The sequence below is a fragment of the Triticum dicoccoides genome, chromosome 6A, assembly GCF_002162155.2.
Source record: "Triticum dicoccoides isolate Atlit2015 ecotype Zavitan chromosome 6A, WEW_v2.0, whole genome shotgun sequence".
Classification (NCBI taxonomy): Eukaryota; Viridiplantae; Streptophyta; class Magnoliopsida; order Poales; family Poaceae; genus Triticum; species Triticum dicoccoides.
This window is the reverse complement of record NC_041390.1, coordinates 157,746,341-157,761,291: the sequence shown is the minus strand read 5'-3', so window position 1 is coordinate 157,761,291 and position 14,951 is coordinate 157,746,341.

Below are 14,951 nucleotides of genomic sequence, written 5' to 3'. Positions count from 1 at the left end.
TAGTCGGTGGGCCAGAGAGGCATATATCTCACCAAGATGGATCGTAAAACGGACCAAGAATAATCCACCTTGGTCGTACAACCTCTCTCTTGTTGTTGGTCAAAGTGATGGCCGTCCATGCGATCCCGGAGATGAGCTAGCTCGCCAATAATCACGCAAGTAGCTAGTCCCCGAAGACAACCACTGCATGCGTGTGGCCCAAACATATGTATGGAAAGGTGTGTTTTTGAGTAACAATGAAACAACTTTGATGTGGCATCGTGATTTCAAACTAGAAATCCCCAGACTAGGTGAGGGTTAGGTTGACGATGCATATGTATGTTACACCACACTTCAAGCCAACGATGGGGATTCATGCATGCATGCATGCATGCATAGTATTTGCGCTCAAACTTAATTAGGTCTGAATCTCACCATGACCTATACTACGATAGCACAAACCAAATGAAGAATCATCCATGGTAATCTATCATGTTGTTGGTCAGGTGATCATGGATGTCCATGCGGGCCCATGAATATATAGGCTTGTCGCCGATAACCACGCAAGGGAGTGTACCGTTCAAAGGCAACCACTACATGCATATGTATGGAGGTGATGCGTGCATGCATGTTTTAATACACAAAATTGATGTGGCGCGTGTATCAAAAATCGTACACTAGCTCCCCACACAGAGCGAGATCGGTTCATGATGTGTCATTGTACTAGCCACTTCGACTCGATGGGAGGGATTCATGCGTACACATGCATGTGTGTGTGCTCAAGCTATATCATGCATGTCATCCCAGAGCAAAAATAATAATCCCCTCCTAAGTCAAATTAACCTTTCTTGTTGTTAGGAAAAAGTAGTGATTGACCAAGCGGGCCCACAAATGGAAATCATCGATATCGCTGATAACCGCTTAAGTGGGTGCGAGAGGAAAACGACCACTCCTTTGCATGTGGGCCAAACATATATATGTTGAATACCCAAAATGCACAACTTTTATGTGCCACATGCCTCAAAAACTGTAAACCATGCACCCACACAGAGCAAGGTTCATATCAAGCGTACTACATATGATGGTCCCCTTCCCCCCTCTTCACCGCATACTATATGCTCCTGCCATAATATATGTACAACCCAAAAGAATCCTCATCGATGGTGAAATTAATTAACCCCTCACGATGTAGGTCAAAGTGATGCATGCATGCATCGACAATGGCCTCGTGGGCCCACAGATGGAAGCGTCACACATGAGTGTCCTAGCTAGGATATGCATGTGTCCCAAAAAGGTGTTGTGTGATGATTGAATAACCAATTTCACAATTTTGATGTGGCATGTGCCTCGGAAACCAAAAAGTCCTGACACTGAGTGAGGTGTACTTGTTCACGGACGCGTACGTATAGTATATATGCTAGTCCCCTCCCACCTCTTCGACGCATACTATATACCACCGTAACACAAACAAAAAAGATTCTACCTTGCTGGTCAAATTAACCACACTGCCGATTGTTCGTCAAAGTGATGGACGACGACCTCGCGGGCCCACAGAAAGCGTCACACACGAGTATCGAGTGTCGTGTAGGACAACCATCGACTGCATGTGGCCAAAACATTTATGTATGATAGGGTTGTGTAATGTTTTAAATAACGATTTCACGACTTTGATGTGGCACCGGCCTACCTAACAAAACGGCCAACCCACACGGTGGCTCACAACTCCTAGTGTACTGCGAGCCACACGCCACCCCCAGACGCACACACACCCACACACACACACACCGCGAATCTACCACAAATATGATGCATGTTAAATTAATTATCCCGTAGTGAACATACATGTTACCAAAGGAGGGACGTTTTAATTTCAAAAAAATCACAGAGATCATTAAGAAGTTTTAGTACATTGATTGATTGATTTTCTACGAGTATAATGTGCAAAAATCAAATTTGAGCTACATGCACACGTGACAGTGCACCTAAATGGATTGCAAAATCACATGTGTCTCACTGGGTGCATGTTTACTCCCCATGCAACAAATTTCAAACATTGAGAATCTTGATTTTTAAATTCTAGTACATCCAAAACTTATTTGAAGTTCATGAAACTTATCGTGTTATTATATGGACAGCAATACAAAGTGGCATTGTACTTTTTTGACAAATTTGAGACCAGTTTTGATGTAATCTTTATCTAATTACAGACGAGAGATTATTAATAACTGGGAACCAATATCCCAAACAGATTATTTATTCGAACCGTGAGCGTTAGACCAACAATGGATACGTGCCATGCTTCGGTTAAGCAATAAACCGGAAGCATTAATCATCCAAATAGAAAAACAATATACGGGCCGTCGCGCGACCTGTGTGCCATGCGAGCAGGCATGAGTTGACGGGATGCGTCCACCGCACAGGCAGATGGGGAGGCGTGCGTGCAGGTGTGTGAACTGACGGAGGCGTGCTCGCTGCCCAGTGTCATCGGGAGGCATGCGAGTAGCTATGTGAAACTTTGGTAGGCATGCTAGCAGTCCGGTGTGTGGGCTCACCGGGAGGTGAGTCATCGGTTTGACTGTCGCCCGCCTCTCTCCCACAACTCCCACTACTCCATATTAATGGTGCGCCCGAGTGGCCGCACCCCCCATCCTCGCTACGCACACACAATCCTCTCTCTCTCTCTCCACTTGCATCCTCAACGCCGCTCTCAGTCCTCAAAGCCGTCAGTGTGTGAGGATGCCGCCGAAGCGCCCCATCAGAGGGAGTGGCGACGCCGGGGCTGCTAAAGCACCGGAGCACGGCGCGGAGATGGAGACAGAGGTTGCCTTCACCGCCGGTGAGTTATCGCTACACCCTGACGTCGTCGATGGTGTCGAGCTTCCACAGCCGGAGGCGGAGTTCCACACCGACTTCGGCGATGACTCCGATGACCACTCCGGTGACGACGGACGGCTGGTTAGTCATCTATACCCATTTATGTGTCAAATAGATCATAGGGTTTCTCTGGTTACTCCTGCCTTCCCCTTTTTGGAATAGAAATCCTATGGTTATGTTCTCCCAATCCATGAAATCTGAGTAAGTTTCATTAGATCCATGCAGTGTATTGATTGTTTGAATGGTACATGTGATAAGTGATTAGTAGTTTCATCTGTGCAAATGATTTCTGCTAGTAATCCGACTAGGGTTAGTGTTCGTGCGAATAATTCCTAGCCAGGGCTTGACAATTGATTTTCAATGACCTACATATGTTTGTGCCATTATTTTCTTCAAGATTGGTCTATACATAGACGATTGTGCTTAAAAATCGAACCATAATCTCTGGATATGTATAAATAAATAGCCATAAATTCCTAATCCTAGTTCACGACATGTAATCATTGATTTGATGCCAAATTTGTTTTACTATTTGTATAGGTGTTGTCTGACAATGTGGACAGCGAGGATGAAGATGTCCAGAGGAGGTACAACAGGCAAATCTTGAGGGAGCTTTATGGGAATGCATAACAGGCATATTAGGACCTGGAACAACGGCTATGGATACCCATTTTGCAACCAGAAGCTTCATGACGCGTACCTAAGTGTTCTGGCGCATGTAAGAGGACAGGTCGTTGGCTCCTTCAAGCAGAAGTATTCTTGCGGGGTGGCGCATGGCGCATACTCCGAGTACCTGGAGAAGCTTCAGGATCGTGCCGGCCTGTGAGATGAGATGTGGGATGGATCGAACTATATATGTACGCTTGAGTATGCTTAATGTTGTTGAACTATGTACTACTTTGAAGGAAATATGCCCTAGAGGCAATAATAAAGTTGTTATTTATATTTCCTTATATCATGATAAATGTTTATTATTTATGCTAGAATAGTATTAACCAGAAACTTGATACATGTGTGAACACATAGACAAACATAGTGTCCCTAGTATGCCTCTACTTGACTAGCTCGTTAATCAAAGATGGTTCAGTTTCCTAGCCATACACATGTGTTGTCATTTGATGAACAGTATCACATCATTATAGAATGATGTGATGGACAAGAACCATCCGTTAGCTTAGCACTATGATCATTTAGTTTGTTGTTGTTGCTTTCTTCATGACTTATACATGTTCCTATGACTGTCAGATTTCGGGTTCCGGCAGACCCTTGAGGTTCGAACACTGGGGTGCGCGCGGAGATCTCTCCCCTACCGATCTACGTCCGATCCTCTCATGCGAACTAAGATGAAAATGATGAACAACACAAGAGACACGGGGATTATACTGGTTCGGGCCACCGTTGTGGTGTAATACCCTACTCCAGTGTGTGGTGTGGTGGATTGCCTCAGGGGCTGATGATGAATAGTACAAGGGAAGAACAGCCTCGCGAGAGGTGTTCTTGAGCTGGTGCGGTGTGTTCTACTTAGTCTCTACTAGGTTTCTCCTTGTTCTCTTCTCTCCTGGGGGTCGCCCCTTCCTTTGTGGAGGCTAGCTCTATTTATTGAGGCCCTGGGCCTCTCCCCGAATAATTGAGCGGGAGGGGCGCCAACACTTGGCCATTTTGAAGGGAACATCTAGTAAAAGTTATCCTGGCCAAAGGTGGTCTTTGGCTGCCAAAAGCACTAGTGATAACGCCGTCTTGGGATCCACGGTGACCTCCGTCCTACCGTCCGGCTGGTCTTGGTCTCGTTGCACTGGAATGGTAACATTTGCCTGATACCTTGGCTTGTGCTTGCCCCCTTTGCACCAAAGGGGAAACAAGGACCCTGCGCAGGCCGGCGCCCGCCTGGTGCCCGCCTGGCCTCGATCATCATGGCTTGCGTCACGGGTTCCTCGCGAGGTACCCTTGCATTGATCTCTCCGCCTCCTCGCGAGCCTGCTTGATGAGGTCGCTCTCTTGAGGAAGCTTCTTGTTGTCCGCCCCGCGAGGCTTGGCCCCTCGTGAGGGTCTTGAGCTTGCGTTGATGAAGATGGGCCACGCTGGGCCCCCACTTGAGCCACGCCGCAGGCCGCAGGCAGGCAAGTCTGGGGACCCCTGTTCCCAGAACACCGACAGTACCCCCCGGGCCCAAGGCGCGCGCGGGCTTGGCTTAGCAGAGAAGCGAAGTGGCAAGCACGAAGCGCCGCGGGCCCTAACAGCCTGCGGCCTTGGGCACCGCATGGCGGTTGATTGGACGTGGGCGTATGCGCTTCCCACGATGCCTCGGTGACCGCACGACTTGACAAGTCCCTGCATGCAGAGAAACCGGTCATGATTACCTGCGATCATGGTGCTCGGTGGTTGGCCTCCTCCGGCTATAAGTATCGGGCTGGGCGAGCCCCTTCAGTCCATCCCTTCTTGCTGCTCCTTTTCTTCTTCTTGGATAATCGCCGTCCCCATGGCCCAAAAGAGATTCTCGGCCGCGGAGAAAGGAAAGGCCCCCCGGGCAAGGCCTGACCCTCCCCCGACCAAGCGCGGCCGAGGCCGCCCTCGCAAGTACACCACGGTCCTCGTGGTAGCCTCCTGCGGTCATGGAGGCGGTTCCCTGCGTGGTGGTGAGTGCCCGGTTGCCGACAGGGGGCACGCCGTGGGTGTGCTCCCCCTAGACCACGCTTCCGCTTTGCGGAGGTGCTGCCGGAGTTCGTCGTGTGGTCGTCGGACCCATCCAGCACCCGGCTCCAGCTCCCACGTTTCTTCGTAGATGAACTGCCAGCTAGCGCTCAGTGCGGCTTCTGGCTCCAAGCAGACGGCTGCTACAGCAGGGCCTCCTGGGCTTCACTGGAGGTCTCCGTCTCTGGGAACGGGGCCCTGACGCGCGGCTGGCAAACATTTGCCCCCACACGCGGCCTGGGCCAGTGGTATACCCTGTACTTCAAGTTCGATGGCGATGCCACCCTCTACGTGAGGGTGTTTGGGGAAGATGGTCGTCGTGCCAGGTGCTTCCCTGAAGACAACGACCACGGCCGCTTGCCCAGCCCCGGCACTGACCAGGATGAAGTTGGCGACTGGCGTACAGGCGGCGGTGCTCGGGGTTCGCCAAGTTTCGGCGACTCCCCCTTAGGCAGCAGCTCCTCCAGCGGTGGCCGCGACCAGCCCCCGCATCGTCATGCTCGCCTGGGTGAAGGCAGTGGGTCCACCCGCCGCCGTGCCCTGGTGAAGCGAGAGGAGGCGTCCGCCTAATCCCTAGGAGCAGCTTGAGCTTTTGTTGTAGGTTGGTGTTGGATAGTTCATGTCCATTTTCTTTCCTTCCTTTCCTACGTAAGAAGAAGGTAGTACAGGGCCTCATGGGGGCGTCTTAGAACTGTTGCTGTCAAGTGTCGCGTTGCTTTTGCCATTTCTGCGCTATGTTCCATGTTGCGTGTCCATGTGCGGGGGTCATTTGAGCTTGGTGGAGCTTGACGCGGTCCTCGCCTCCGGAGGTTGAGGCCTCGCCGTGCACTTCATGCCCTGCAAGGATTAGTTAGAGGGGTAGCTTACGGTCTTGGTTGTGGGGGCGGTTAGCCTAGGTCCTGCGCTCGTGTCATGATGCCCGTGGGGCACGGACTGGGAGGGGTGCTCCCGCAGAGGACTCGGATAGGGAAGCTCCAAACGATCGGGGCAGAAAACACTCGCGAGGGCACCCGCGACTCCCTCGCGAGACATGCACGAGAGAAAATGAGGCAAGCGAGCGAGAAAGACAAAGAGTCACAAGCCAAAAACGCCAACAACTCCAATAAGACTTCACACGGGAATAAACACGCCAACTGCAGAAAGCAAATGAAAAAGCCGCGTCCGACACCTATTCTAGTCTTCGGCGTCTTCTCACCAGCGGGGAGCCAAGTGCTGCCACTGGGCGTGGGCGGGAGCCCCCGAGGCCCAAGGGCGGCACTCCGGAGACTCCGGGGCGTGTACAGCCCCACTCATTATTATGTGAGAGTGTCACGGGAAGCGAGCTTCATAGGCGTTTGCCTTCTTCACAGGCACCGGGCCTTTCCCAAAACGCGATAGCTTCACAGGCATTGGCCTTCTTCACAGGCACCGGGCCTTTCCTAGGCGTTAGGCCTCGCTCAGGGATAGAACCTCTGGAGATGTTGAATGTTCCACGCGTTCTGGATGGGTACCCCCTCCGTGGTCTCCAAGCGCGCCGAGCCAGGCCTGGAGACATGAACAACCTTGAACGGGCCCTCCCACATGGGAGAGAGCTTGTGCAGCCCCTCCCTGGAGAGAACCCGTCTGAGCACGAGATCCCCTACCTCAAGAGTTCTGGGGCGTATGTTGCGACAGTGGTATCGTCGCAGTGCCTGTTGATACCTTGCCGCTCGCAGCGCGGCTTCTCGACGGCGTTCCTCCCCCAGCACGAGATCCGTCCCCCGCATGGCGTCCTGTTGCGTCTCATCGAACGCCAAGACCCATGCGGAGCGATGCCTGACCTCGTGAGGGAGGACAGCCTCTGCTCCGTAGACGAGGAAGAACGGGGTCTCGCTAGTCGGTTTGGTCACAGTTGTGCGGATTGACCACAGCACGGATTGGAGCTCGTCGCACCAGCCCCTGCCACAGGCCTCTAGCTTCTTCTTGAAGGTCCTGGCTTTGAGGCCCCTCAGGACCTCCGCGTTGGCCCGCTCGACCTGGCCATTGCTCCGGGGGTGTGCTACCGAAGCGTAGCATATCTGCATTCCAAGGTTAAAACAGTACGTTTTGAAGAGATTACTGGTGAATTGCGAACCATTATCGGTCATGATGCGATTGGGCACCCCAAATCGGCTCATGAGGCCCTTGTTGAATTTGACCGCTGAGCCTGCCGGGATAGTGCGGACGGCTTCCACCTCAGCCCACTTGGTGAATTTGTCCACGGTGACGTAGAGGTAGTGATAGCCCCTGGCGCCCGAGGAAACGGGCCCAGAATGTCGAGCCCCCAAACTGCGAACGGCCATGAGAGGGGTATAGTCTGTAGACCCCCCGTAGGCTGATGGATCTGCTTAGCATGAAACTGGCAGGCCTCGCAAGCCTTCACAAGCTCAACGACGTCGTTGAGTGCTGTGGGCCAATAGAATCCACTACGGAACGCCTTGCCGACGAGGGTCCGTGACGACGAGTGGTCCCCGCAGTCTCCGCCGTGTATGTCCGCCAGTAGCTCCTTCCCTTGCTCTCAGGAGATGCAGCATAGGGACATGTCATTTGGTCACTTCCTGTAGAGCTCTCCATCCTGGATGCAATAAGCCGTGGCCTGCCGCGCCACACGCTCCGCCTCCTCCTCATTCTCCGGCAGAGTCCCTTGCATCAGGTAGTTCTTGAGCTCCGAGATCCAACACCCTTCCTGAGGCTCTAACGCCAGGAGCAGGTGTGCCCCTGAGGCTGGGCCGCAGACCGAGGCTCCTGAGGTAGGCGGCTGAGAGAGCTCCTCCCTTGGTTGTGCCGTGCGCGACAGCGACGGCACCGCCGAGGGTTTGAAGAGCCGTTCCTCAAAGACGCCAGGCTACTGAGGCAGCCGCCTAGATGCCCTCTTGGCAATGTCGTCAGCCTCCTGATTTGTGCCGCGAGGCACATGCTGCAACTCCAGTCCCTAGAGCTGTTTCTCCATCTTGCGGACCTCAGCGAGGTAGGCTTCCATGTGCTCGTCCTTTGGCTCGTATATCTTGTTGGAGAAGTTGACGAGGAGCTGTGAATCACCCTTGATGATGAGGCGCTTCACCCCTAAGGCAGTTGCGGCCTTCAAGCCTGCTATTAGGCCTTCGTACTCCGCTATGTTGTTGGAGACCTTTTCTTCGTGCTGGAAGCAAAGTTGGACGACGTAGTAGAGTTTGTCCTGGGTAGGGGATACGAGCACTACGCCAGCTCCCGCACCGTGTCGGGAGAACGCCCCATCAAAGTCCATGACCCAGCCATCCAGTGCTTCACTTGCCGGGGAAAGTGATCGGTCTTCGCCTGCCTCGAGACCCGGTGCTTCTGCCCATTCTGCCACGAAATCCTCTAGCGCGGCTCCCTTGATGACTCTGGTCGTACTTAATTCTAGCTGAAATGCCTGTAGCTCAATGTTCCATTCAGCAACCCTTCCAGCTGAGTTGGGGCTCCTGAGTACCCTCTCCAAGGGGTATGCCAAGACGACCTTGATGGGGTGGCCTTGGAAGTAGTGCCGCAGCTTGTGTCAGGCCACCAATAGTGCGAGGAGGAGCTTTTTGAGGCATGGGGTATCGTGCCCTCGCATCCCGTAGCACTATGCTGACGAAATATACGGGGTGCTCGACGAGGTTGAGGGTGCTGGCACTGCTTGCGTCCTCCAGAGGTCGAGGCGTCTCTTGAGACGACGGAGCTCCCAGTGCTTGGTCGCCTGAAGGGGCCTCTCCTTCTCCACGTGCGTTCTTCTGCTGCAGTTGTTCCTTTCCGGCTGCGGTTGCGGCCTTCGCGAGGCCCTCCTGGCTCTGCTTCGCTTCAGTTCGGACGGTTGATGCGGCCTTGGCACAGCGCTCCTCCATGACCGCTACCAGGGCTGCGCTAGCGGAGTAAGGGGTGGCCGCAAGGTAGAGCACTAGGGGCTCCCGAGGACGCGGAGCTACCATCACTGGTGGACTGGTAAGGTACCTCTTGAGGTCTTGGAATGCCTTGTCGGCCTCTTCAGTCCATTCGAAGGGGCCCTTTTTCTTCATCAGCTTGAAGAAGGGCAGCGCTCGTTCCCCCAGCTTAGAGATGAAACGCCCCAGCGCAGTTACACGCCTGGTGAGCTTCTGCATTTCTCTGAGGGTCCTTGGCAGGCTCATGTCTTTGACTGCCTTAACCTTCTCCGGGTTGGCCTCGATGCCCCTATGGGATACGAGGAAACCCAGGAGCTTGCCTGAGGGGACCCCAAACACGCACTTCTCCGGGTTGAGTCGTAGGTCCACTTCGTTGAGGCTCGCGAAGGTTTCTTCCAGGTCCTGTATCAGATTCCTTGCCTCACGAGACTTCACCACAATTTCATCGATGTAAGCTTCTGCGTTCCTCCCGAGCTGCCGGCCTAAGGCGATGTGCATAAGGCTGCTGAAAGGTTGCGCCTACGTTGCGCAACCCAAACGGCATGCACGTATAGCAGTACACTCCACACGGGGTCAAGAAGGCCGTCTTCTCCACGTCTTCTACCACCATCTTGATCTGGTGATGGCCCGAGAAGGCATCTAGGAAGCACAATAGGTCACACTGTGCGGTGGAGTCGACTATATGGTCAATGTGGGGGAGCGGAAATGGATCCTACGGGCAGGCCTTGTTGAGGTTGGTGAAGTCGACGCACATGCGCTCCTTTCCTCCCTTTTTCGGCAAAACGACCGGATTAGCCAGCCAATCAGGGTAGCGGACCTCGCGGATAACTCCTGCCGCCTCTAGCTTCTGGGTCTCTTGAACGATGAAAGCTTGTTTCTCAGTAGACTGCCGCCTTACCTTCTGCTTCACGGGGCGCACATTGGGGCACATGTTGAGGTGATGCTCAATCACTTCCCTTGGGACCCCTGCTAACTAATCAGGTTCCCACCCAAACACCTTCTTGTTCGCATGCAGGAAACCGATCAGGTCTTTCTCTTGCTCGGGCTCGAGGTTGGCCCCTATGGTGAAGGTGGCGCTAGCGCACCTGTCCTCATTGACTGGTACCTGCTTGGTTTCTACCTTGTCTTGGGTGAACAACTGCTTCTTTTTAGCCGGCGCAGCCCCCTTGGGCTCAAGGGCGTTGGTGCCAGTGGGTTGCGCCACCGCGGCCGCCCTAAAAACAAGTTGGAGCACCTGCAGCGCATCCCTTGTGTCTCCTGACACGGTGAGGACGCCGCTGCTCTCAAGCATCTTCATGAGGTTGTACGCCGGGTGAGTTGCTGCCATGAACCGAGCCAGGGTCGGATAGCCGAGGATGGCGTTGTAGGGGAGGCCGATGGGGTGATGTCGAAGTCGATCAGCTCTGTGCGGAAGTTGTCACAGGTGCTGAAGGTCACTGGGAGGTGGATCTACCCCAAGGAGGCGGTGGAACTGGCTCCGACGCCCGAGAAAGGCCTGCTGGGTCAGAGCCGCTCTAGCGGCACGTGGAGGAGGATGAAGGCCTCCACCGAGAGCACGTTGAGGCCGGCACCACCATCAATAAGGGTCCTGGTGACAGCCACTTGGCAGATGGTGGGGGTGCACAGCATCGGGAGCGCGCCCGAACCAATGGGGTTGAAGGGGTGGTCCTCCGAGTCGAAGGTTAGATCGGCCTCGGGCGCCACCCAGCCCGGGGAGGCTTCTCGGCGCTTGAAGGCGGTGCTGATCCGGTGGGTGAACGGCTTGACGTGATGGCTCGAGGGTGGTGCCTAGGAGCCACCCAGGAGAGCTGCGACGACGGGCGGCGCTGGTGCGGCGAAACGGGCGAGGAAGAGGTCGCGCAGCTCCTCCCAGGAGGTGACAGAGGCCGTCGGCAGGTGGAGGAGCCATGCGCGCGGGATGCCGGTGAGGGCCATGGGTAACCAGTTGGCCATCACCCGATCGTCGCCCCCGGCTCCGAGGACGGCCTCCTCGTACGCCAGCAGGAAAATCATCGGGTCCGTCGCGCCGTCGTAGCGCGGCGGCATCTCGGGCCTGAACTTGCGCGGCCACTGCACCTGTCGCAAGGCGGGGGCCAAGGCCCGGAGCCCCCTGGCCCCAGTGTCGGCATCCGTTGCTGGATCGGGCGGCGCGTTGTCTGCCATGAGGGCGGGATGCGATGTCGAGGGAGAGCGGGTCGTCAGGAGGGAGGACTCCGGCGCACCCCTACCTGGCGCGCCAAATGTCGGATTTCGGGTCCGGCAGACCCTTGAGGTTCGAACACTGGGGTGCGCGCGGAGATCTCTCCCCTACCGATCTATGTCCGATCCTCTCGTGCGAACTAAGATGGAAATGATGAACAACACAAGAGACACGAGGATTATACTGGTTCGGGCCACCGTTGTGGTGTAATACCCTACTCCAGTGTGTGGTGTGGTGGATTGCCTCAGGGGCTGATGATGAATAGTATAAGGGAAGAACAACCTCGCGAGAGGTGTTCTTGAGCTGGTGCGGTGCGTTCTACTTAGTCTCTACTGGGTTTCTCCTCGTTCTCTTCTCTCCTGGGGGTCGCCCCTTCCTTTGTGGAGGCTAGCTCTATTTATTGAGGCCCTGGGCCTCTCCCTGAATAATTGAGCGGGAAGGGCGCCAACACTTGGCCATTTTGAAGGGGAACATCTAGTACAAGTTATCCTGACCAAAGGTGGTCTTCGACTGCCAAAAGCACTGGTGATGTCGCCGTCTTGGGCTCCACGGTGACCTCCGTCCTGCCGTCCGGCTGGTCTTGGTCTCGTTGCACCGGAATGGTAACCTTTACCTGATACCTTAGCATGTGCTTGCCTCCTTTGCACCAAAGGGGAAACAAGGACCCTGCGCAGGCCGGCGCCCGCCTGGCACCCGCCTGGCCTCGATCGTCATGGCTTGCGTCACGGGTTCCTCGCAAGGTACCCTTGCATTGATCTCTTTGCCTCCTCGCGAGCCTGCCTAATAAGGCCGCTCTCTTGAGGAAGCTTCCTGTCATCCGCCCCGCGAGGGTTGGCCCCTCGCGAGGGTCTTGAGCTTGCATTGATGAAGATGGGCCGCGCTGGGCCCCCACTTGAGCCACGCCGCAGGCCGCAGGCAGGCAAGTCTGGGGACCCCCGTTCCCAGAACGCCGACAATGACTAAGAGATTATGCAACTCCCGAATACCGGAGGAACACTTAGTGTGCTATCAAACGTCACAACATAACTGGGTGATTATAAAGATACTCTACAGGTGTCTTCGATGGTGTTTGTTGAGTTGGCATAGATTGAGATTAGGATTTATCACTCCGATTGTCGGAGAGGTATCTCTGGGCCCTCTCGGTAATGCTCATCACTATAAGCCTTGCAAGCAATGTGACTAAAGAGTTAGTTACGGGATGATGCATTACAAAATGAGTAAAGAGACTTGCCGGTAATGAGATTGAACTAGGTATGAGGATACCGACGATTGAATATCGGGCAAGTAACATACCGATGACAAAGGCAACAACGTATGTTGTTATGCGGTTTGACCGATAAAGATCTTCGTAGAATATGTAGGAGCCAATATGAGCATCCAAGTTCCGCTATTGGTTATTGACCGGATATGTGTCTCAGTCATGTCTACATAGTTCTCGAACCCGTAGTGTCCGCAGGCTGAACGTTCGATGACGATTTGTATTATGAGTTATGTGATTTGATGTACCGAAGGTTGTTCGAAGTCCCAAATGAGATCACAGACATGACGAGGAGTCTCGAAATGGTCGAGATGTAAAGATCAATATATTTGAAGGCTATATTCGGACATTGGAAAGGTTCCAAGTGATTCAGGTATTTTTTGGAGTACCAAAGAGTTACAGGAATTCGCCGGGGGAAGTAGTGGGCCTTAATGGGCCATACGGGAAAGAAGAGAAGGGCCTCAAGGGGTGGCCGCGCGCCCCTCATGGCAAGTTCGAATTGGACTAGGGAGGGGGAGGCGCCCCCTCTCTTTCATTTTCCCTCTCCTACTCCTTCTCTCTCTCCCCTCTTGGAAAAGGAAAGGGACTCCAACTAGGATTGGGAATCCTAGTTGGACTCCCCCTATAGGCCGGCCCCTCCTAGGCTGGCCTCCTCTTCCCCCCTCCTTTATATGCATGAGCAGGGGAGCACCCCAAATGCACTCCAAGATTTGTCTTAGCCATGTGCGGTGCCCCCCCCCCTCCACGGTTTTCCACCTTGGTCATATTGTCGAAGTGCTTAGGCGAAGCCCTGCGTCAGTAACTTCATCATCACCGTCACCACGCCATCGTGCTGACGAAACTCTCCCTCGGCCTCAACTGGATCAAGAGTTTGAGGGACGTCACCGAGCTTAACGTGTGCAGATTACGGAGGTGTTGTGCGTTCGATACTTGGATCGGTTGGATCGCGAAGACGTTCGACTACATCAACTGCGTTACTTAACGCTTCCGCTTTCGGTCTACGAAGGTACGTGGACACACTCTCCCCTCTTGTTGCTATGTATCTCCTAGATAGATCTTGCATGATCGTAGGAAAATTTTGAAATACTGTGTTCCCCAACAGTGGCATTCGAGCTAGGTCTATGCGTAGATGTTATATGCACGAGTAGAACACAAAAGTTATGGGCGATAATAGTCATACTGCTTACTAGCATGTCATACTTTGATTCGTTGGTATTGTTGGTTGAAGCGGCCCAGACCGACATTACATGACCGCGTTCATGAGACTGGTTCTACTGACGTGCTTCGCACATAGGTGGCTAGTGGGTGTCTATTTCTCCAGCATTAGTTGAATCGAAATTGGCTACACCCGATCCCTATTGAAGGTTAAAACAACACACTTGACAAAAAATCGTTGTGGTTTTGATGCGTAGGTAAGAACGATTATGTAACACCCCGAGTCCGATGCGCCAGGTGTCCTCCAGTTATTCACTGTTGTTGCCTTGTCATTGCTTGCGTGTCATGCATTTTCATATCATGTCATCATGTGCATTTCATTTGCATACATGTTCGTTTCATGCATCCGAGCATTTTCCCCATTGTCCGTTTTGCATTCAGGTGCTCCTATCTCCTCCAGTGGTCATTTCTACCTTTCTTTCGTGTGTGGGGATTAAACATTTCCGGATTGGACCGAGACTTGCCAAGCAGCCTTGGTTTACTACCGGTAGACCGCCTGTCAAGTTTCATGCCATTTGGACTTCGTTTGATACTCCAACGGTTAACCGAGGGACCGAAAAGGCCTCGTGTGTGTTGCAGCCTAACACCCCTCCATCTTGGCCCAAAACCCGTGTAAGACATCTCCATCATCTCGGTCGTTCGATCACGATCGCGTGGCCGAAAACCGCACCTCATTTGGACTCTCCTAGCTCCCTCTACCTATAAATATGTGATCCCCTCCCCACAAATCGCTGATGAACCCTAGATCCACTCCTCCCCGCGCCACCGGACATGTCCGCCCGGTGGCCGGACGCGTCCACCCAGCCGCCACGTCGCCCGGCCAATGGCGAGGCGACACATCAGCTCCGCCGACTCCCTCCTC